General features: G+C 61.9%; 1 long non-coding RNA gene and 1 other non-coding gene across 2 annotated transcripts; one reads left to right on the top strand and one right to left on the bottom strand.

The window, feature by feature from the left end:
• Window positions 1-298: 298 nt before the first annotated feature.
• LOC122703454 lies at window positions 299-20,743 on the bottom strand. The gene is made up of 3 exons (XR_006343491.1): window positions 20,514-20,743; window positions 15,915-15,986; window positions 299-1,148 (listed from the first exon to the last, which is right to left on the bottom strand). It is a non-coding gene; the product is annotated as an uncharacterized LOC122703454 (long non-coding RNA).
• On the top strand, window positions 7,991-8,063 carry TRNAG-UCC. Its single transcript has one exon. It is a non-coding gene; the product is annotated as a tRNA-Gly (tRNA).
• Window positions 20,744-20,770: the final 27 nt, after the last annotated feature.

A 20,770-nucleotide genomic window follows, 5' to 3' on the forward strand; every position in this document is an offset into this window, starting at 1 on the left:
CCAGGCTAAGACTCTACGCTGCCCCAGGCAAATCCCAAAAGTGCTGTTCATTGGGGAGAACATGAGCTGGATTCCTCGGGCTGTCTCGGAGACCGGGCTTCTGCGCTTCCCTTCTCAGGCACCCCTCAGCCTTCCCGATGCGCTTGCAGCACGTGGCACCCAAGGGCCACTTGCCCGCTGCTCCAGGGCGGGGGACGTCTCGCCTCTGTGGCTCCTTACCCACCAGCTCGGGCAAACACAATGCCAGCAGGCAATAGACCCCCACTTACCCCAGGACGGTAGGCTGGCCATCCCTGAGTCTGCAGTGCTCCTTTCAAGGTAGAGGAGCTGCGGTTCCTTCTCCACAGTCCTTGTGGTCCCCAGGCCAGCAGGACCCTGCGCTGCTGGAGGCCTTGTCTGCACGGCTCATGGAGATCTCCCGAGACCACCCGGTCAGTTCCCCGGCACAGCTCAGAAGCACCCTGCCCACAGGAGCCCTAGTTCTTTCCTTCCAGCCTAGAACCTGGGTGGCTGTTCATGGGCTGGATTCCAGGGCATGGACGTGTCTGAGCAGAAAGGCCGAGTCCTGAACAGGCAGCTTCACCCTGCAGCCAGCTGGGGCCTGAGCACAGCCACCGACGCCCACCCGGGGCCGGCCCCTCCCGGCGGTGGGGGGGGGGTGTCACACACCAGGCTCCGCTCCAGGGCCCCAGGGTTGCTCCTCGTGCAAGGCAGGTGTCAGCAAACAGGGCTCTTGACCTCCTCTAACCTACAGAAGTTGACTAGAGGTCAGACAGGAAATTCGGGCAAGGCTTTACTGGGGCCCCTGCTGCAGCCGGAGGGTGGGGTGGGGGGTAAGAACAAACAACAGGAGGAGGATGAGGGGGCTCCTTATACCGGGTGAGGCTGAGGGTGGGTCCCGGGGTCGGCGGGAGGTACCCCGGCTCTGGTAGTATCATGTGCAGGGGGCAGGCACTGCTCCCAGCTTTGGCTCCTGGTTGTTCAGAAGTGGACACTGGGCGTTTGGTCTCTTTGTATCTTGTTGTCCGCAATTTGCTTCAACTGTGCCCGCACGCAGTTGTTTTTAATTCCTTAGTTTCTTTGTATTTTGTTGCTGGAGGAGACGCTTTTTCCGGGTGCAAGCACTGCAGCAAAGGGTCCCAGGGCCCCTTGGAGAGAAGAGTGGGAGAGAGAGAGAGAGAGCGTGAGCGCGCAGGACCCGCCCCCCGGGCACGGGTGGGCCCAGGGCGGACACCGCGCGAGGCCACACGCTGCCCTTGGCCTCTGCCGTCACCCGGCCCGTCGTCACGCGGAGACAGTCTGCCTCCACCGGCTGCAGGCGCCCCAGCCTTGCGCCCTGGCGGGGGACGTGGCTGGGGAGGCCTGGGCGCCTCCGTCCACCCTGCACGCGGAGCAGACCTCATGCAGAGCAGCCCCCCCGCACCCCCCCCCCGACTTCTTGCTGTGCCTGGAACAGCCCTCACAATGTTCCCTGCTTCTCCAAGATGCAGAAATCGCAAGCGGCGTCCGTGTTCTTGTACCAAATTAGCCACACTTAACTCAAGTGCCCACCGCCCGCCCGCCGCTCGCCCGCCTGCCCACCCACACGCCGCGCCCGCGGCGGGCCGGACTCACTCACCTGCGCCCCTGCAAGTTCACAAGCAGCGGTGGCCCTCGCCCCCACCCACACCTGTGACAGCCAGGCTGTGATGACTGGGCCCCAGGCCCAGCCCCGCTGAGCTGCTGTGTGCCTCGGGGGCAGTGTGAGTCCCCTCCCGGGCCCGCTCCCGCTCCGTGAATCCGGGTTTGGGGTAAACCAGACCTCTGGAGCACAGACGTGACATAGCAGCCCTCAGCCCCCCTACCTGTCGTCTCCCCAGCCCCCCTTGCAGCGAGACCCCGCCAGCCGGGCCAGCAGCTCCTTCTGCGAGCGGCTGTCCTCACTCCAATGGCTCTGAGCTAGTGGCAGGGGTCTCGCTGGTTGGGGCCACGCCACAGAGGAGGGGAATGTTTAAGGCAACAGGTTTGGGGGTTTGGGGAGAAGACCTGCCCAAGCTCAGGCCCCCTCCCCATCCCGCTGGCTGTGTGTCCTAGAGCAAGTCCTTTGCTGTCTCTGAGCTTCGGTTTCCCCTTCTACCACAGGGGGACCATCATCCCCACTCCGCTGGGTACTGGGGTATTAGGAGGCGGCACAGCCTGGCCCCACCACAGGTCCAGGTGTTTGTTGAACAACTGAACGAAGGAATGGACGTGGGCGGGCGGACAGGGCCCTGCATGCCCTGGGCGATGGCGCTGACGGCCCCGGTCGCCAGGGCACCTCCTGGGGAAGGGACCTGAGACCCAGCGCACTGGGTCAGAGAGCACTGGGCTGAGAGTCCAGAGCCCAAGTCTGGTCTCCTCCCTCCCGCGACTCCAGCGTCTCTGAGTCTGGCCCTCACCTGTTCACCCCGATTCTCACGGCCAGCGAGGACAGCTGGGCGGGGACGGGGGCCAAGTGCGCAGCCGAGGGCGGGGCTAGTCCTGGGCGACCCTGCCTTCCCACCTGGCAGAGCGGAGATGACTCAGACAGGCTGTTCTAAAATCCGTTTGAAAAATCATACTAGAAAATGTGTAAAGTCTCACCGAGCTTAGCATTTGTGCCCACTGGACAAAACTCCATCACTACAGTAACGAATAAACATTTTTCCTCATTCGATTTCCATTCCCAGGGCAGGCACTCCTGTTCGAGGGCGTCGGGGAGGCAGGTTTAGAACTGGGGGCTCGTAGGGGGCTGGGTACTTGTAGTCGTAGCTACACCCTGGGTCCCCTTGGGTTGTTCCCACTGTGGGATGTCAAGGACTTAGGGGTGCTGCTCAGGCAGGAAGCCCAGCGCTTCCAGGACCCAGAGAGCCCCGGGGACGGGTGCAGGCAGGAAGGGCCAGGGGGCGGGGTGGGCAGGGGGGCGGCCCTGGGAGCCTCCCCTCCCCTCGTGGGCAGCTCTTCAGCATCATGAGCGTGTTCTTTATTAAGCGAAGGGAGGACTTCCCTGGTGGTACAGTGGATTAGACTCTGCCTGCCAGTGCAGGGGACACCATCCCGGTCCAGGAAGATTCCAAGAGAAGCCGCCACAATGAGATGCCCGCACACCACAACGAAAAGTAGCCCCCGCTCAGCGCAGCTAGAGGAAAGCCCACGCCCAGTAACAAAGACCCAGTGCAACCAAAATTCCAGGAAAAACTGAGAGCATCCTCTGCTCAGGCAGCCCCGCGGGGCCAAGGGGGCGTAACGGGGGCCCTCAGGTCCCTAGGCCACAGGCCCCCTGATTCCAGGAAGCCCCCAGAAGCCCCCGTGCTGACAGCAAAGGCGCATCACCCTAGGTTCTGGGCTCGCCACCCGCTGGGGACTCTCAAGAGCCCGTTGACCTCAATTATAACGGGAAACTCAGCAGCAGAAGCTGCCCTGGGCCCTCAGGTGGCCGTCGCCAAGGACTCAAGTCCGCTTGGTCCCTGGCCCTTCTCTTCAGCTAAGAGCAGAGTTGGGGTGCGGGGGCTTCAAGTTGCCTTGGGACAAGGGAAAACAGACGCAGGGAGACGGCCGGAAGGTTCTCCCTCGGAAGGTCCACACCACGGGGCACGCAGTGAGGGACTCCTCACGGGGCAGAGGAAGCGCTGGCCCCCTTCCTGCCATTCCCCTCGCGGGCCAGCCCCTGCCCTGACCATTCCTCCTGCTTCCTCCTCCCCCTGGTCCAGGCCACGCCACTCTTGGGTATCCACCTCTGTGGCCTCCAGTCCCCCATCCGCTGGCCTGCAGCCCCAGTCCCCTTGCTTCTCACCTGTGAGTTCCTGGGCCTGGTTCCTTCCCCCAGGTAACGCACACCCAACCCTCAGGAGTCACCTCCTCCAGGAAGCCTGCCAGGGTGCTCCCCAGACCCAGCCCTTATACGAGCTCAGCCCTCACCCAGTCCTGTCATCACACGCTCCCTGGTCTGTCCTGACAGCTACCTTGGGCACAGCCAACACACATGTCCCCTCGTCACAGGGCAGTACTCAGGAGACATCTGGTGAGTGGGAGGGTGAGGTGGGGAGGGCATGGACTCCCAGTAGTAAGCTCCCCCGCCCGCCCACATCCCTCCCCACACTTTCTAACTCGAGTCAAGATTCCCAGTTCCTTGGATTCCTGATGGGCACGTATTCCTGCAGCTCCCAACATGCAGGGGCCAAGCAGGCAGGTCCTTGGGGAACCCAGGGAGCCCCACCTGTCAGCAGAGTAGGGCCTCTGGGAGGAAGGCAGGACCCCCAGATCTGAAGCTCCCAGGGCGCCCCCAGCGCCCAGCGCGCCCTCAGTGAACGTCACCAGACTGTTAGGAAGCCAGGTCCTGAGGGGACAGCAAGAGCCCGTCTTTGGAGCAGGAGGGACAGCCCACAGGTGAAATGGAAGCCAAGCCACCCTTCAGAATCCAGGCGGTGAGGGGAGGGCCTTGAGCTCTACTTGAGGGGGCTGGGGGTCACCTTGGGGATTTCAGGTAGATTCTAAGGGCAGCAACAAAATAACCACAACAAAGATAAACATAACCCCCCACCCCTGACACCTGATTGCCAGCCCTGCTCTCCATCCCTCCAAGGACACAGAGCCCCCAGGCTGGGGCGTAGGAGGCCGGCCTGGAGCTGACTAGCGACAGAATTCCAACCTTGAACTTGGGTTCTCCCTGCACAAGCCTCCTACCTTCCCTCAACAAAAGACTCGCCACCCACCCCAAAGCTGGGCATTGGGCCCGCCCCTCATCTGTGAAGGGGGACCCACCAGCTCCCTGACCTGCTGTTGCCATAACCAAGTGGGGCACCCACTCTTGGGAGGCCAAGGCCACGGGCCAGAGCCGCAGCGTCCACCACGGCCCTCGTCACGCTGGCCACTGAGCATCTGCCACGGGCCGGCCAGGAGACGGACGCTGGGTGAGAGGCGAAGCCTGACCTGCCCAGAGACCAAGTCCAAACAACAGGCCCACCAGTTGCCGTTTCCGAGTCGTCCCGTGTTGAAAACACATTGAGATGACGTCTATGGGGTAACGCATATGTGCTCAGTCGTGTCCGACTCTGTGCGACCCCCTGGACTGTAGCCTGCCAGGCTCCTCTGTCCACGGGATTCTCCAGGCAAGAACACTGGAGTGGGTTGCTATTTCCTCCTCCAGGGAGGTCTCCCCAACCGAGGAATCGAACCCGAGTCTCCTGCGTCTCCTGCATTGGCAGGCAAATTCTTTACCGCTGTGCCACCTGAGAAGTATGAGGTAACTTGGGTTACGTAAAGCATACATTGAAGCTAATGTCACCAGCTTTTTTTGTTGTTGTTTTTCATGCAGCTGCTGGAAATCTAAAATCACGTTTGTAAGTCCCATGCTGGGTCCCGTGGTGTCCCCACCGCTGGGACAAGGAGCCCAGAGGCGCGGAGCAGACTGGGGAGCTGTGCTTGATCCAGGCTGAGGACCCGGCTGGAGCGAGAGGGCACGCCTGGGGCCGGGGGCACCAAACCGCGTGAAGCAGCTTCCCAGGCTCTGGGTCTTCAGCCCCAGTGCCCGAGGCGCAGGGCCTGCGCCCCTGGGGCCCAGCCCACGGTTCCAAAGGCCTGCTTTGCAGGGGGGGGGCGGGCAGGAAGCAGGGCGGGCGCGGGAGCCCGGTGCCAGGGTCCAGGCCACCCCCCCAGTGACCACAAGGCTAGAGTGCCCCTCGGGGCTGCCATCCCTCCCAGGGCAGACTGCCAGAAGCCAACAAACAGCACTTCTGCCCGACCCACGACCCACAACCCACGACCCCGACCCCGACCCACAACCCCAACACATAACCCATGACCCACGGCTCCAACCCCAACCCACAACCCCGACTCACGACCCTGACCCCGAACCACGACCCCAACCCACGACCCCGACCCACAACCCACGACCCTGACCCCGACCCACAACCCCGACCTGTGACCCACAACCCACAACCCCGACCCCAATCCACGACCTACAATCCCGACCCACAACTCTGACCCACGACCCCGACCCACGACCCCGCCGCACCTCCTGGGTCTTGCCGGCTCCTGAGCGCCTCTCCCCCTCCCCTCCTCCCTCCCCCTCCTCTCCCCCCAACCCCCGCCCCCGCAGTAACAGCCGCCTGAGAGGGCGCAGCGGCAGGGACAGCCACAAATCCTCCACTCTACGCCCTCTCCTCTATTTACACCGGGCACACAGTAGCAATTCAATCTGAAAAAGTGCCGTGTTTTCGGAGGCGTGCAGCCCGAGAAATTGATGTTTGTGTTAATCAATCTTGTAGGAGCCTGCGGGGCTCAGAGAGGTGAGACAGCAGAGAATTCTTCTATTGATTAATTGGACTCCAAGCTGGGAGCGGGGGGAGTGGGGGGATCGAGCACCCTGAGTGCCTGAGAGCTCCGCACACGGGCGGGCCCTGTCCCCCCACCCCTGCCCAGCCTGCGGAGCGTCTGGGGGGCTGGGCTCGGGGCCCTCTCACCGCCTCCAGCACCAGCTGGGGGCCAGAACTTCTGACTCCCTGGAGGGTTTGGGGGTGACCCCCTTCCTGTCTGAGAAGGCTGGACCAGGGCACATCTCTGCCTCACAGTGCCCCCTCCACTGCCCACCTGGCCGGGTCTGACCCCGCCAGAAGTCAGGCCACCAGGCCAGGTGGGCAGCACGTGGTCCCACGGCCAGTGCCGACGGGGCCTCCGCCCAGCACCCCTCACCAGAAAGCCTCTGGGCTGGCCTGGAGCTCCCCGTCTGCTGGTTGGGCTGGTAGGAATGAGGCGGGCGCGAGGGTCTCAGAGCCAGCTCGCGCCCATTCGAGATGGCCGGCCGTAAATCCGGAGGGTGCGCCTTCTGGGTCCAGAAATCCAAGGCCCAGGCTCTCTGATGGTTCCAGGAGCATCAGTTGACCTCTGGGGCACGGGAGAACAAGGAAGTGGCAGGTGGGATGTGCAGGGAAGTGACCGGACACTCTGCGTCTGTAGGGCTGGTGCAGACACCGAGTCTGCCTGCCTCTCACTGATCGGGAGGGATACAGACCCATCTTACAGAAGAGAAGACTGAGGCTGGAGAACATGTGCCAGGACCAGAAAGTGGCCTCAGGACCCCAGGGCCAGGGCTCTGTTTTGAGGCCCTGGTGCCTGAACGCCTCTGCCCTGTGTCTCCCAGGGGCAAAACCACAGCGGGGCAGCGAGAGGGTGTCTGCCTCCCGCACAGTCATCCCCAGGCCTCAGCTTCCCCATCTGTGAAGCGGGCCTGGAGAGAAACACTGGCAGCGGCCACCACCCAGGGCACTGTGCTGGGGAGCCTGCCCGCCAGGATAGGCTTGGTCTGGAGCAAATGCGACCTCTGCCCCACTTGATGCAATGAGATGGAAAGGGCTCAAGGACTCCTGTCCTCACCCGCCTTTGGGGAGCCCCCGGGTGCTGGGGGAAGCCTGGAGGCCTTAGACACCCATGTGCTGCCCTCAGTCAACCCTGCCCTGGCTGGCTGCCTCCCCCTCCAGGGGCTCCCCCATGACTCGGGAGGGCTCAGGGCTCAGGGAAGGGCCAGGCCATGCTCTGTGCTGAAAAGGAAGTGGATTTTTAAGACTGGTCAAAGGGCATTTTTTAAACTTGCTAATTGGGTAAGTCTTGCCCCATTTCCTTACACAGGCTTGCACATGCACGCCTATTCACATATCTCTGACTTTCCCACAAACAAACAAAGTATAATCTCTGTTACTGCACAGAATGTCCTGTTTAGGTTGACGAGAGCCAAGAGGGATGACCCCAGACTGCACCACGAAATGCACTTCCAGGAAGAGCTTGATGACACGGGGGCATCCTCCCACTCGCTGAAAGCCCCCAGTAACCACTATTGAAGAGAGAGCCACTTGAGTGGGTCCAGAAACATTAATGTTCAAACGCGAAAGACAAGTTATAGACAAACCCAAAGGACAAAAGAAAAACAAACTTGGAGAAACACTTGCTGTAGGTACAGCTGGGAAAGCTTCTCTATTAGTACAGAAGAGGGGCAGGGACTTCCCTAGTGGTCCAGTGGTTAAGACTCTGCACTTCCCATGCAGAGGGCACAGGTTCAATCCCTGGTCAGGGAACTAAGAGCCCACTGCCTCCAGGCACGGCCAAAGATAAGTAAATACAAAAACAAAATGCACACTCCAGTTCATTAAAAAAAAAAAAAAAAACCCGAAAGAAAGAAAAGAGTCCTACAAGCACATTATGAAGACTGTTAGCCCATCAGAGAAAAATGGGCAAAGGACACAAATACCTATTCACTTACAATCAACAAGCACTTCAAAGTGTGTAAGTTCACAAGATGCAAACGTTAAAAAATCCATCTCTTTACCCCTCACAAATCCGCATGACTGTTTTAACACCTAAAACTAATAAGATGGAGGGAAAAGGTACTCAGGTTTCCTATTTATTGTCCTGGAAAGAAACAGGGCAATTTTCACACACACACACACACACACACACACACCATCTCACTCACACACACACACCCCATCTCACTCACACACCATGTCACACACACACCATCTCACACACACACACACACATACCATCTCACACACGTACACATACACAGTCTCACACACACACACCGCCTCACACACACACACTGTCTCACACACACACACCCCCCATCTCACTCACACACCGTCTCACACACATACACACACACCATCTCACACGTCACGTGTGGGCACCGGCTGACTCACACCTCACTTCTGGCTCGCTCCACTGGAGTGGGTCCTTAGGCTATCTGAATTAATTCTGGCCTTTGTTACGGCAAAAACAGTCAAAACAAATCAAGGGTTGGGGCAGAGGTAAATAAATTATGGTGTTTTTATATAGTGTGACAGTGATAATGGTTTAGTCGCTCAGTCGTGCCCGTCTCTTTGCGACCCCATGGGCTGTAGCCCGCCAGGCTCCTCTGTCCATGGGGATTCTCCAGGCAAGAATACTGGAGTGGGTTGCTGTGCCCTCCAGGGACCTTCCCGACCCAGGGATCAAGCCCACATCTCCTGCACTGGCAGAAGGATTCTTCACTGCAGAGTCACTAGGGAAGCCCATACAACGTGATACCTCGTGGTTATTTAAATGCCTGTGGTAGAGCTCAGCATGGATACAAGGAAACACAAGACGGACACAGTAGAAGGGCACGGTCCTAACGACACTTCAGTGCAGATATGTGATACACACACGCGCGCACACACACACACACACACACACACACATGCACACACACACACGGGAAAGGCACAAACGCCTGAGCCAAAGTGCGCTGTCTCTGGGGGGCAGAATCGACCTTCTCTCCTCACTTTTCTCTTCTTTTGGTTCCATCTTTTGCACAACCTGAGTTTTTTCCCCACAACTAAACTCTAAAACTTGCCTCTTCCCAAAGCTCTCCACAGAACCCAGGAAGGAGCCACAGAAAGTCCCCCGGCCTGCAGCTGACCGCTTGAACTTCAGCAGGTCACTGGCCTCAGATCGCAGCTGGGAAGGGGGTGACACCTGAGCCCCCCGCTTGGGGTCGCTGAGGGTGAAACTGGAGCACAGCTATGACTTGGTCTCCCGGAGCAGAGGCCGCGTCGCCGGCTCAGTTACGGGCGGTGGACTCTGAAACCTCCAGGTGACCGAGCGGCTTCTCAGCGCCTGAACGGCCCGTCAGGGGGGACCTGGGGCTGGAGCCTCACGCGTCAATCGCCCCGCCACGCGGCCGGACCCCGCAGGCAGCAGGGGAGGGCTTCCTGGGCACACAGGTCCGGGGCCAAGGGCGGCAAGAGGACCCGGGTCCGCGGAACAGAGGGGCAGGGCGGCAGGCAGAGGGGCGGAGGACAGCGCTGCAGGAACGACAGAGCCGTGAAGGGGGGGATGCATCGGGGGAGGTGGCCTGACGGGGCGGCCGTCAGCGAGCGGACCCCGCAGGACTGACCCGGGCAGGGTGCGGGGCAGGGCCGCCGGGCGGCAAGAGTCCATCCAACCTTCACCCTGGACTGAGAAGCTGAGCTGGGGGCCTGAGGGCCAGAGAGACGGACAGACTCAGGGCCACATGGCAGATGCCAGAGCCCAGCATGGGGGCCGAGGGGCTCAGAGCTCAGGGCTGGGGTCAGGGCAGGCTGAGGCAGCAGCTCCCGACTCCCCACTCCAGCCTCGGCCTCTCTCCATCCGGCATGCTCATCCCGCCGCAGGGCCTTAGCACGTGCCAGCCGGGGTCTGGATTCGTTTTCTCCAAGGCCCTGATGTCTGGCTCCGCCCTGATTGCCAGATGGAAGCGAACCCCGAGACACCTTCCCTGACCTCCCAGCTGAAGTCGGCCCCCGACACCGCCTGCCCCGCGTCCCTGCCTCATCTGTCCACGTGTTATGACCAGCCTCCTCCTTCTAGATGATGGCGCACCCACCCATGCCAGATGTCCACTCACCTCAAGAGCTCCCAGCTGAGGGCCCACCCACGCCCCAGATCCCGAGATGCACCCTCACTCCCACAGAAGTGCCTGCCACCCTCAGGATCACACCTCTTGTGCACACATCCAGTGGGGTCACCCCCTTTAACAGAGGCGTGCCCAGCCACGCTCAGTCCATGCTCTGCTGGCAGCCGCGGTCAGCCCAGGGCCGCGTGTTCGGGTCCCCCGGGCCCACTCTGGCCACCAGCCCAGAATGGAAGAGGAGAACTGGGCCCAGCATCCCAAGGTCATGGGCCAAGTGCGGAGGATGCCGCTCCCCAGTCGAGCAGAGGCAACACCAGGGTTACTCCAGGCTAAATAAACAAGAGGACGGGGCAGGAAGGGACGCGTGGATACGGCACGTCAGCTAGCTGACCTGCGGGCCCAGGAGCCAGGCCTGCGGGGACGTAGGCAGAACTGTGGGGTTCACTCTGGCCAAGGGGCTGCGGGCTGGGGAAGCTGCCTGCTGTCAAGGACAAGGCCCATGGTAACCACTTCAGGGCCGAGGGGCCCTGGGGGACGGCTGCCTGGCTCCGGCCCCTTCTGTCCTGCCCTCAGACCGGAAGACGGACCCTCGGGCGGTGTCTGCCCTCTTCTCCAGGCGCAGCCCTTCAGAGGGGCTGCAGGGCCATTCTGCCCCCCCAGCTGACCTGGGGGAGGTGGTGCTGGGGGCCTAGCTGCCCACACAGCCTTTCCAGCCTCGTGTCCTTCTGGGCCCGACGGAAAGCACAAAATGAACCCAGATTCTGTGGAGCTTTGCGCCCCTGGAACCGGAAACGTAGCTCCATTCTTCTGGGAAACAGGCTTGTCTCAGAGTCTGAAAGGCCGATGACACGAACCCCGAGCCGGAACCTTGCCGTCTCAAAGATGCAGGAGCAGCTTCCCCAAGGTCTGGGGGGACAGAGCGGGGCCAGAGCCCAGATCCAGACCCCCGAGGAGGAGCTGCTTCCCCGGAGGGCCCCAGCGCTCCGCGGGGACGGGAGGGGTCCAGGCTCTACTCGGCCGCACCCGATCTTCATGAGGGGCCCATTCACAGATGCAGAAACTGAGGCTGGAGAGGGTAGTGGGGTGACGGACGGCCCCACAAAGATGTGTCCCCTGGAATCTTGGGGACACACGTGATCTTATCGGGGGAAAGGGTCTGCACAGATATAACTACGTTAAGGATCTCAAAACGAATCATCCTGGATTTCCAGGGAGATGGGGGGAAGAAGGGGGCCTACAACCAATGACTGGCGTCCTTACGAGAGACAAGAGGAGGGGCCACGTGGAGATGGAGGAGGAGATGCGGCCACAAGCCAAGGACAGCTGCAGCCGCCAGCAGCTGGAAGAGGCGGGAAGGACCCTGCCCGGAAGCCCCTGGAGGAGCGATGCCTTGTGACACCTGGATCTCAGACCTCAGGCCTCCGGGACCGGGAGAGGGTACGCTTCCGTGGTGTTCAGGCCCCTGGTCTGTGCGGCCTTGTTACAGCAGCTGCCGGAGCCCAGGAACACAGCTTCGCTTGCCCCCGAGGACAAAACAGAGATTCAGGCCGGTGGGTGGGACCCCAGAGTCTGAGCTGAAGGCAGGCGTGCACCCCCCTGGACAGACAGCCCCAGAGAGAAGGACCGGGCACTCCTGCCTTTACTTAGGCTCCGGCCACCCTCCAGCGTCCAGCCCAGCTAAGCGGGAGGTACCCAGGGACTACCTCCCTGCCTTTGCAGCAAGCCCAGGGGCTCAGAGTGGCTCTCGTCGCCTCTGCGGGCAGCAGGCTGAGTGTGGAGCCTGCAGGGAGCCAGGGACGTGATCAGGCTGAGGCTCAGAGAGGCCGGAAATAGCAGAGGCCGCTGGGGCAACGGCGGGGTCGTTGGGTCAGGGCAGGAGGCTTCAGGGAGCCAGGCTGGGGCCAGCAGCATCCGGGCGCCCCCTACCACCACCCCCTACCCCAGCCCCCGTGGGACCTCCTCAGTCACGCCTACCTCCGGGCAGAGCCCTCACTCTGCACGCAAAGTCCAGGCTGGGGCACGTGACCCCAAGGACAACACCCACCCCCGCTCTACCGTGACTCCCCGCTCCGGGGCTTGCTGCCTCATCCTCAAAGGGGAGGACACTCCGACCTCGGGGTTCTGGGGAGGCCCGAGATGGGACAGAACCAGCCCCGTGTGTGGGCGCTGCCGTTACCACCCCAGCCTGGGCGGAGGGAGATGCCGGAAGTGGGGCAAAGCAACAACGGTGACCCTCCCCACCTCCGTCACCCAGGGCAGCCCCAGGGAGACACCTCGTGCTCGTCACCCCGAGGGGACCCCCCAGCCCCCTCCAAGCCAGGCACAGTGGGGGCCCAAGCCTGGGCTCCGCCATCCAGCGCGCGTACCCAGAACTGCGTGTCCAAATTTCCAACACGCGCTTCTCTCCAGCACAGCATCTCCCACATCTGGGGCCAGTGGGGTCCACTAGCACGAGCGGGCTCTGGACCGGCCCTTCGCCACGGAGACACACGGGCAGAGCGCCCGCCAGCCTCCTTAAGTGCAGCAGCCGGAGCCCTGGACAAGGACGGACGGACGGACAGCCCCAGGAGGAGCACTGAGGCGGAGAGGCCGCTCTTCCCAGAGCAGGCCAGCCCCACATCCCACTGACTGCAGTGACCCAGGGGGCCAGGGCCTCCACGCAGCCCACTCACGCCCTGAGGGATCCGACCCAGCCCCCAGCCCCTCCCCGGATGCCTCTGCAGCCGCCCAGGCTCCATCTCCTCCCATCCAGTCCTGCCGGGGGGCCCTGCTCCTTCCTGCCCCAGGGCCTCTGCACAGGCTGTGTCTTCCTCCTAGAGCCCTCCCCTCCTTTCTTGGGCGAACTCTGACTCCAGCTTCAGGTCTTGTCCTTCCCTGCCCACTCCCCAGACAAGGTCCCTCAACCCCTGAGGCTCTCGTGAACCTAACCCAGGAATCATTTGTTCTCTGCCGGCTCCCTGGCCCCCACCCAGGCCTACCTAGAGCTCCAAGAGTGTAGGGCCACATGTCTTTGGGGAATGTCTTCTAGCGGGGCTGGGTCAGGGAAGACACTTCAGCAAGCACTGGTAGCCTGAATGAAGGGTGAGGTCTTCCCCTGGGTCCCCACCCACAGCTGAGAAGAGAGATTAGAGAGGGGACCGTCTCGCCCCAGGCCCTGAACCTCCTACAGGACGGGGCTGGACGTTCCGGGGCAACGCCACTGGGGATCCCAGCGCGACACCCGTCCTCACCGGTCTGCCCGGGAATGGACCTGCAGCAGGAGAGACCGGTCCACTCACGCCCTCCCCTCCACAGGGCAGCACTTCTCTAAGTGAGTGTCTGTGCAACTGTAGCTCCACGGGGGCTGCGGGCACTGCTCCAGGGTGATGGGGGTTTGGGAAGTGCCGAGCGGGTCAAAGCGTTAGTCACTCAGTCGTGTCCAACTCTTTGCGACCCCATGAACTGTAGCCTGCCAGGCTCCGCTGTCCATGGAGTTCTCCAGGCAAGAATACTGGAGTGGGTTGCCATGCCCTTCTCCAGGGAACCTTCCCGACCCAGGGGCTGAACCTGGGTCTGCTGCATTGCAGGCAGAGTCTCTACTGGGAGGGTGAGGGGGGAGCAGAATTCTTTCTCGCAGGACTTAAAGCTTTTAGGCCTTCCACACACTGGCCTTGGGGGAAAACTATAAGCAGAACTTCACACGGGGGTGTTTCTGAACCCCTGCGGAGGGTCACCTCGGTTCCCTGGTAGACAGCAGAGCCTAACCCGGGCTGTGCAGTTCCGCAAGCGTGTTGGTTGCTCAGTCGTGTCCGGCTCTGCGACCCCACGGACTGTATGTAGCCCACCAGGCTCCTCTGCCCACGGGATTCTCCAGGCAAGGATACTGGAGTGGGTAACCACTCCCTTTTCCAGGGGATTTTCCCAAACTAGGGATTGAACCCGGGTCTGCTGCATTGCAGGCGGATTCTTTACCGTCTGAGCCACCAGGCAAGCCCAAAGCTGGCTTTAAATTCCTCTCTATTCCCTTCTGGCTGGGGTCTTCTCTGAGCCTCAGCTTTCTCCTCTGTCACCTGGAGACAGCAAAGCCCAGGTCCCAGGGCGGAAATCCTCTGTGTCGCTCCTGGCTGCAGCTGCACGCAGAGGCGGGGGCGGCTTCGATGCGCCTGAGAAGAGGGGCAGGGAGCAGGCGGCTCCCCCTACGCCTGGCTCAGCCCTGCTCTGTCTGGCAGCCTTTTTTTTAAACTAAATTCTTTCCAGTCTCACTGATAGGGCGAGTTTTGGTGCCCCCACGCAAAGGGCATGTAGATGTTTGATCATTCTGAGTCCCTCAGCATCCCTGCCAAACCGGACCCACCAGGGCCCAGAACTAGGGGGCCTGTGTTCCCTCCCAGGTTCTGGGGCCTCACCCCTGCAGCCTTTGGGGAGGAGCCGGGTGCCCAGCCAGGGCCGCAGGGGCGGCCGCGGGCCCCGGGGGCGCGGGGGCGGTGGGGCTGTGCCTGGACCAGCGAGGGGATGAGGCACAGCGCCCAGCACCGCGGGAACCGGACAAGGGTGCCCGCACGGCCGCTCGCTGGACAGGCCGGCCTGGCAGTGACTTGTCTGAACGTTTGTCTCCCCCTTCTGGAGCCCGAGGGCTCGGGCCCGGATGCAGAGGACACGAGACACAAAGACACCCCCGTCACGTCCTCCCTGCCCCTCCAGCCAACGGCAGGACTCCTGGGAGGCGGGCACCATCCCCCCTTCCGTCCCACAGGTGACTGAGGAGAAGCAGAGCAGGAGCCTCTGCCCGGCTGCTTCTGCGGCCTACGCGCAGAGCTGGCGGCGGGGCAGCCTGAGAACGTTCTGGAGCAGCCATGAGCCGGCCCGTGGAGAGCAGAGGACCTGTGTCCGGGTCCTGCCTGGCTCCCTCCCTCAGGGCCTCAGGACGCTCGCAGGGAGCTGGTCCCGGGATATTTATATCCGGGAGGAAGGGCAGCCCCGTGCTTGGCCCACGAGGCGCTTCCTGTCCATCGGGGCCATGGGGGCCGGGGCAGAACCAGAGCAACCGAGAGGCCGGCCGGTCACGCACAACGGCCTCGGGCCAAGCACCAGCCCTGGGAACGTGCGGTCCCCTCTGCTCTCCGCACGTCCGGGGTCAGCGGTCACTTTATTAATAGCAGCCCCTGAGGAGAGGTCACCCCCGCTCTGGACCGGCATCACCCTTGCTGCGGGCTAGGCTGGGCGACCTGGGGGCATCCCCGGGAGGGATGGCCAGGGCACACGGCCACCCTGCCTGCCCAGCGCTCCGGACCCAGCAGAGGGAAAAGCAGGGTTCCTTCCTCCCGCCATCAACTGCAAGACGGCAGCAATTTCGTAACAGCTCTTGGGGGCAAAAAGAAACTGCACTCACTCTGCACTTTGGCAGAGTGACATGCCCCATCCTCAGAAACGCGAAGCCGAGAGGGACAGGGTCTCAGAGCCACACAGAACATCCTGTCTGAAACCATCTGGGACATTAACACTCAGAGAAAACCCCGGAAATTCAGTCACTCACCCGGACCTTCCCTCCTCCCCTGCGCAGCAAACCTCTAGACGAGTCCTTATTGCCAGGAAAAGTCGTGCGAGACTGAAATTTGCAAAAAAAAAAAAAATTACTGCTGGTCCTGCCCAGGGCACCCCTCCAGTCATTGAGAAGCCATTTCACATGTAGCAATTAATAGGAAATATGAAATCAGCAAAAATGCAAAAAAGTGTGCTGATCAGAATGGGTGGTTGGCAAAAGTAGGGTTACTTTGCTCCTGTGTGGTTTTAAATGCACATGCAATGAGGAGGTTTTCCATGTATTATGGGGAAAAAATGGACTTTTGAAAGAATTAACTCCAGGAAAAGCGTCCAGGCTACACCTGGGTAGAGATTTTGTGTCAGGAACCCCACAAATCTGATGCTTTCCCGCCCCCCGGCATGGCCACCAGCCCCCAACGTCCTCTGGAAACTCCTGGTGCCTCTGGGGTCCAGGAACCTGGGCTCCAGAACCTGCTGCCCACCGCACCTGGGATACCACCTGCAGGCACTCGGGAAACACCCTGAACCTCGTTTGTCTATCTGGAAAAGCGGACAGTAACAGTCACCCTCTACTGAGCCCTCCCTGGGAGCCAAGCTCCAAGCTCCAGTCCCGTCGGGGAGGAAACTGAGGCTTGGCCATTAGGTGACCTACCCAGGGCCCCGGAGAGCCAGCCTGGACAAGCAGGAAGGCTCCGCTTCCCAGGTTTACCAGGAGGTGGGACGCAGGCCGTCCACGCCGGAGAGGAGCAACCCCGCCCCCTGGTGGAGGAGACAGCCCGCGCCCCCTCCTCCTGGCGCTCAGGACAGACAGCAAAGCACAGCCAAGGGGCCGGAGCCGCCCACCCAGGACGACCTGCCGGCCACTTCAAGGCCAGGAGGATGGGAGCCAGCCAACAGGGGTCTCCACTGGCTGGGGCCTGCTGGGTCCCGAAGGCCACTTGTCTGAGGGGTGGCAGTGAGCAGTGGCCTTGAAGCCGACTCTCAGAACCCCGGCACTGCCTCTGAAATGCTCATGATGGCCCCAGGAGGTTCCCGGGTCACCAAGGCCTTCCGTCCCCAAAAAGTAATGGGTGCTCGGGGCCTGTCACCATTGCTGGGAATGTCACCACTCTCCACTGCCCAACCGAGGACCTCCCAGGAAACTGGAAGGGCCGCAGGGGCCAGCTGGTCAGCAGGCAAATGGAGGTCTGGGGAGCTGGAGGGGAGGGGGGCAGAGGTTAGGCCGGCCCACGGCCGCCCGCCCGGCCCCAGGCAGCCCGCCAATGTCTCCAAGACCGGTCCTGAGTCCGGCCTGAGTTCTCGCCCCACCAAGGCCCGGCCTCCGCGGGACGGGGCTGGGGGAGGGAAGAGCACTCCACCTGCGGCACGGCCCCACCTGCAGGGGCCTAGAAGCCCGAGCTGAGACAGGCGGAGCCGCCACATCGAGGGCTTCCCGGGAAACGGGCCTTCAGCTTCCTCCAGCCGCCTGGCTCCTGACTCTGACGTTCCCCGGCTCAGGTGCAGGCCTCACCAGAGGGCGGGAAAACGGAGGCTCTCCAGAGCCACCTGGCCTGCAGGGAAGGCTCTGCAGTCAGGGCAGCATCAGGGCTGAGGCTCCCACCCAGCCCGATGTGGTCCGCAGTCCCTGCGGTGGAGCGCCTCTGGGCACCAGAAGTGGACTCGGGGACTGGACAGGGCCGTGCCTGGCGTGGATGCCAGCTAGTCCGGGTGGGCCCAAGGGCTGCTGAGGCCCTGGCCTCCTCTCCTCTGTCCTTGGCCCTTCTCTGCCACTTTCTTCCCTCCCCTGGACCTTCTCTTCCGCGTCCTGTGCAGACCTGCAGAGCCGCCATGGATGACTCAATGCCCACCCCCTCAAGAAGCCCTCATGTTCACAAACTCCACGGCCCCCCCAGCAGGCTTTCCCTTCAAAGGGGGTGGGGGGAAGCGTTCTGCAACTTTGTTCAACACACGTGTGCTGTGTGTGCTAATGCTTCAGTCGTGTCCGACTCTGCAACCCTATAGACTGTAGCCTGCCAGGCTCCTCTGTCCATGGGATTCTCCAGGTAAAAATACCGCAGTAGGTTGCCATTCCCTTCTCCAGGGGATTTTCCCGATCCAGGGATCAAACCTCCATCTCTTGTGTCTTCTGCACTGATAGGCAGGTTCTTTACCACTAGCGCCTCCTGGGAAGCCCTTGTTCAACACAGAAGTGCCCAAACAAGCTCCTTCCTTGTTTCCACAGGGCATCTCAAGGACTAGCATCACTAAAGCACACGTTGGAAGGTGCTTCGTTTCTGGGCAGATGACAAGAGCCCCCCCCCCCCCCCCCCCCCCGTTCCTGCGGTTGCCAAATGTAGCAAGGAAAACCCAGGACAGTATCACAGAAACAATGAATACGCACCTCCTAAAAAATGTTTGAGGCATCCTTACACTTTTAAGCACGCATCTTTTATCTGAGATTCCAATCCAATCAGAGTCCGGTATTTAGCAATTCCACCACGACATTTGCAGGGGAAAGACTCATAGAGGCCCCAGGCTTCACCAGGGCTGGAGGGGACCCCACACTTCTCACCCTCCGGGTCTGGGTACCCCCCTCCCAACAACCCAGGCAACAACAGGTGGAGGGGGTAAAGCTCACTCCGCAAGCCACTCCTCTCCCAAAGCTTCTAAGAAACAGGCGGGACTGGGCTATCTCACCTTCTCTTACTTCTGGGACTTTTCTGGGCTTAGCCCCTAATTCCATGAGGGGGCCTTTAGGGACGACTTCTGGGGATGGTCAAGTGAGTTCGTTCCCAGGGAACTCAGGTTCGATGAGGGCTGGGCATCCTGGAGGCACCAGCAGGCACCAGGAGAAGCAGCCTCAGTAAACGCAGCCCAGGAACCCCGGTTTGCACCAGTCCTGGAGGGAGCTGCTGCCTCCAGGGTCCTCCCTGCTTGGTCCTCTAGACCCTGTGAAGGCCCTCTGGCTGCCTTCCCGCACAGGCAGCCTTCACCTTATTCTGCAAAGTTTTCCCTGGTCTGTGTCATCATCTCCAAGTCCCTTGCATGAGGTGGAGTCATCCACTCTCCATCCAGAGCAAAAGTAGGATGTCAAGATGGGGGTGAGTGGGGTGCCCGAAAGGCTTTGAGAATGTAGATTCCTAGGCCTGACCCTAGACCCCCAGAGTCAGACTCTGCCCAGGAATCTGCACGCAGTCAGCTGCCTGTGGGGACCGGGAACCCGGCGATGGGGAGGAGATGACGTCACCAGGGCTCTGGGCCACTTTGGATGGCGTCTCCCATGTGCCCAGACCTGAGGGTACCAGAGGCCCAAGGCTGTGGGGTCGTGCGCAGAAGTTCTGCCTGTGGAGCAAGACCATCGGGCACCAACAGACCCCCTAACTGCTCACCCTGCAGCCTGGCTGGAAGCCCTCTGCTGCCCACTGAAGGGCTGATGTCCCCGTCACACGCTTTGGCCAGTGTCGCCAGCTATCATGTGCGGGTGCTGATGGCACCATTCTCGTGGGGGTGGGGATGAAGTGGGAGGACAGTGGTGTGGGGCCACCAGGGCCTCAACACACAGTGGGTGCTGAGTGAAGACAGCGGCTCATCTCCAGTGGGCACTCACCCTGCCCTGAAAAGACCCCCCAGGCAGGGGGCATCCAGGTTGGGCAGGGGCAGGACCCAGGCGAGCCCAGAGTAGAGAGGAACAGAGGGCTTTCTAACGCCGCCAAGGTTTGGAGAAGTGGCCCAGGGCCCTTCAGGTAGTGACAGCAGCATTTAGGGTCTGGAAGGGAAATGCTAAGGCCCGGCAGGCAGCCCCGTAAGAGCCACGGAACATCACTGAGCACGGCTGGCAGTGGTTTGACGATAGCCCCGGAGGTCTAGGACTAAGGAGGCCCGGCCGCTGGGACTGCGCGGGCAGGTGGAGAAAGCACTGGCCAAGACAGGGCTGATGCCTCTTGCAGCTGCCCACTGTCCTGACCAGCTCCAGAGTGACAGCCAGGCCTCACGCTGCACCTGGGGAGTGCAGACACGGGGCAGGACAGGGCCTTGCCCAGACCACACGGACACCCGCTCCCAGCTGACCCAGTCACCAGTGGCTGCCTGCCTGTCTCCTGGTCACGGTCTAGGCTATTTTCTCCCAGGAGGATCTGCAAATTAGGTACAGCTGTCCCCTGAGGACCTGGTGAGCTCTCCACCTGGAACTAACCGGGATCTTCACGGGTGACGCTAGTGCTAAAGAACCTGCCTGCCAATGCGGGAGATTTGAGACAGGGGTTGACTCCTTGGGTCGGAGGATCCCCTGAAGGAGGGCATGGCAACCCATTTCAGTATTCTCGCCTGGAGAATTCCAGGGACGGAGGAGCTCTAAGGAAACCGGCCAACCTGAAACTCCTCAAGGGGCGGCTGGCCGGCGGGACGCGGCTGGCGTCCGGCAGGCCGAGTCCGCCCCAACCCGCTCGGCGTCGCCTGGCTAGACCCACCGGCCACCCCTCGGGTGCTGTCTCCGCGCACACACACGACGTGACACTGCGCGCGTGTGGGCGCCGAGGCGCGCGGGGACACTGTGGACACGCGGGCGTGTCTGCACGCACGTGCACCCGTGCACACGCACACACACGTGGGTTACCGGAGGCTCGCCTCCCGCGCACACGCGGCCCCGCGCCCGCAGCCTCGGGCCGGGAGCGGCATCGCTCGCCGTCTGCACTCCGGGGACGGCCAGGAGCCGAAGCTGCAGAGCGGTATCTTAGAGCTACAGGGTAAGGGCGGACAGAAAGCGCAGAGGCCGGCGCCGCGCAGACCCCAGCGAGCAGCGGGCAGCCGACCGTCCGCCCAAAGACAGCGTTGCGACCCCGAGCACGCGCGGAAGCCAAGGGCCGTACCCCG

This window comes from Cervus elaphus, chromosome 11 (genome assembly GCF_910594005.1).
Source record: "Cervus elaphus chromosome 11, mCerEla1.1, whole genome shotgun sequence".
Taxonomy (NCBI): Eukaryota; Metazoa; Chordata; class Mammalia; order Artiodactyla; family Cervidae; genus Cervus; species Cervus elaphus.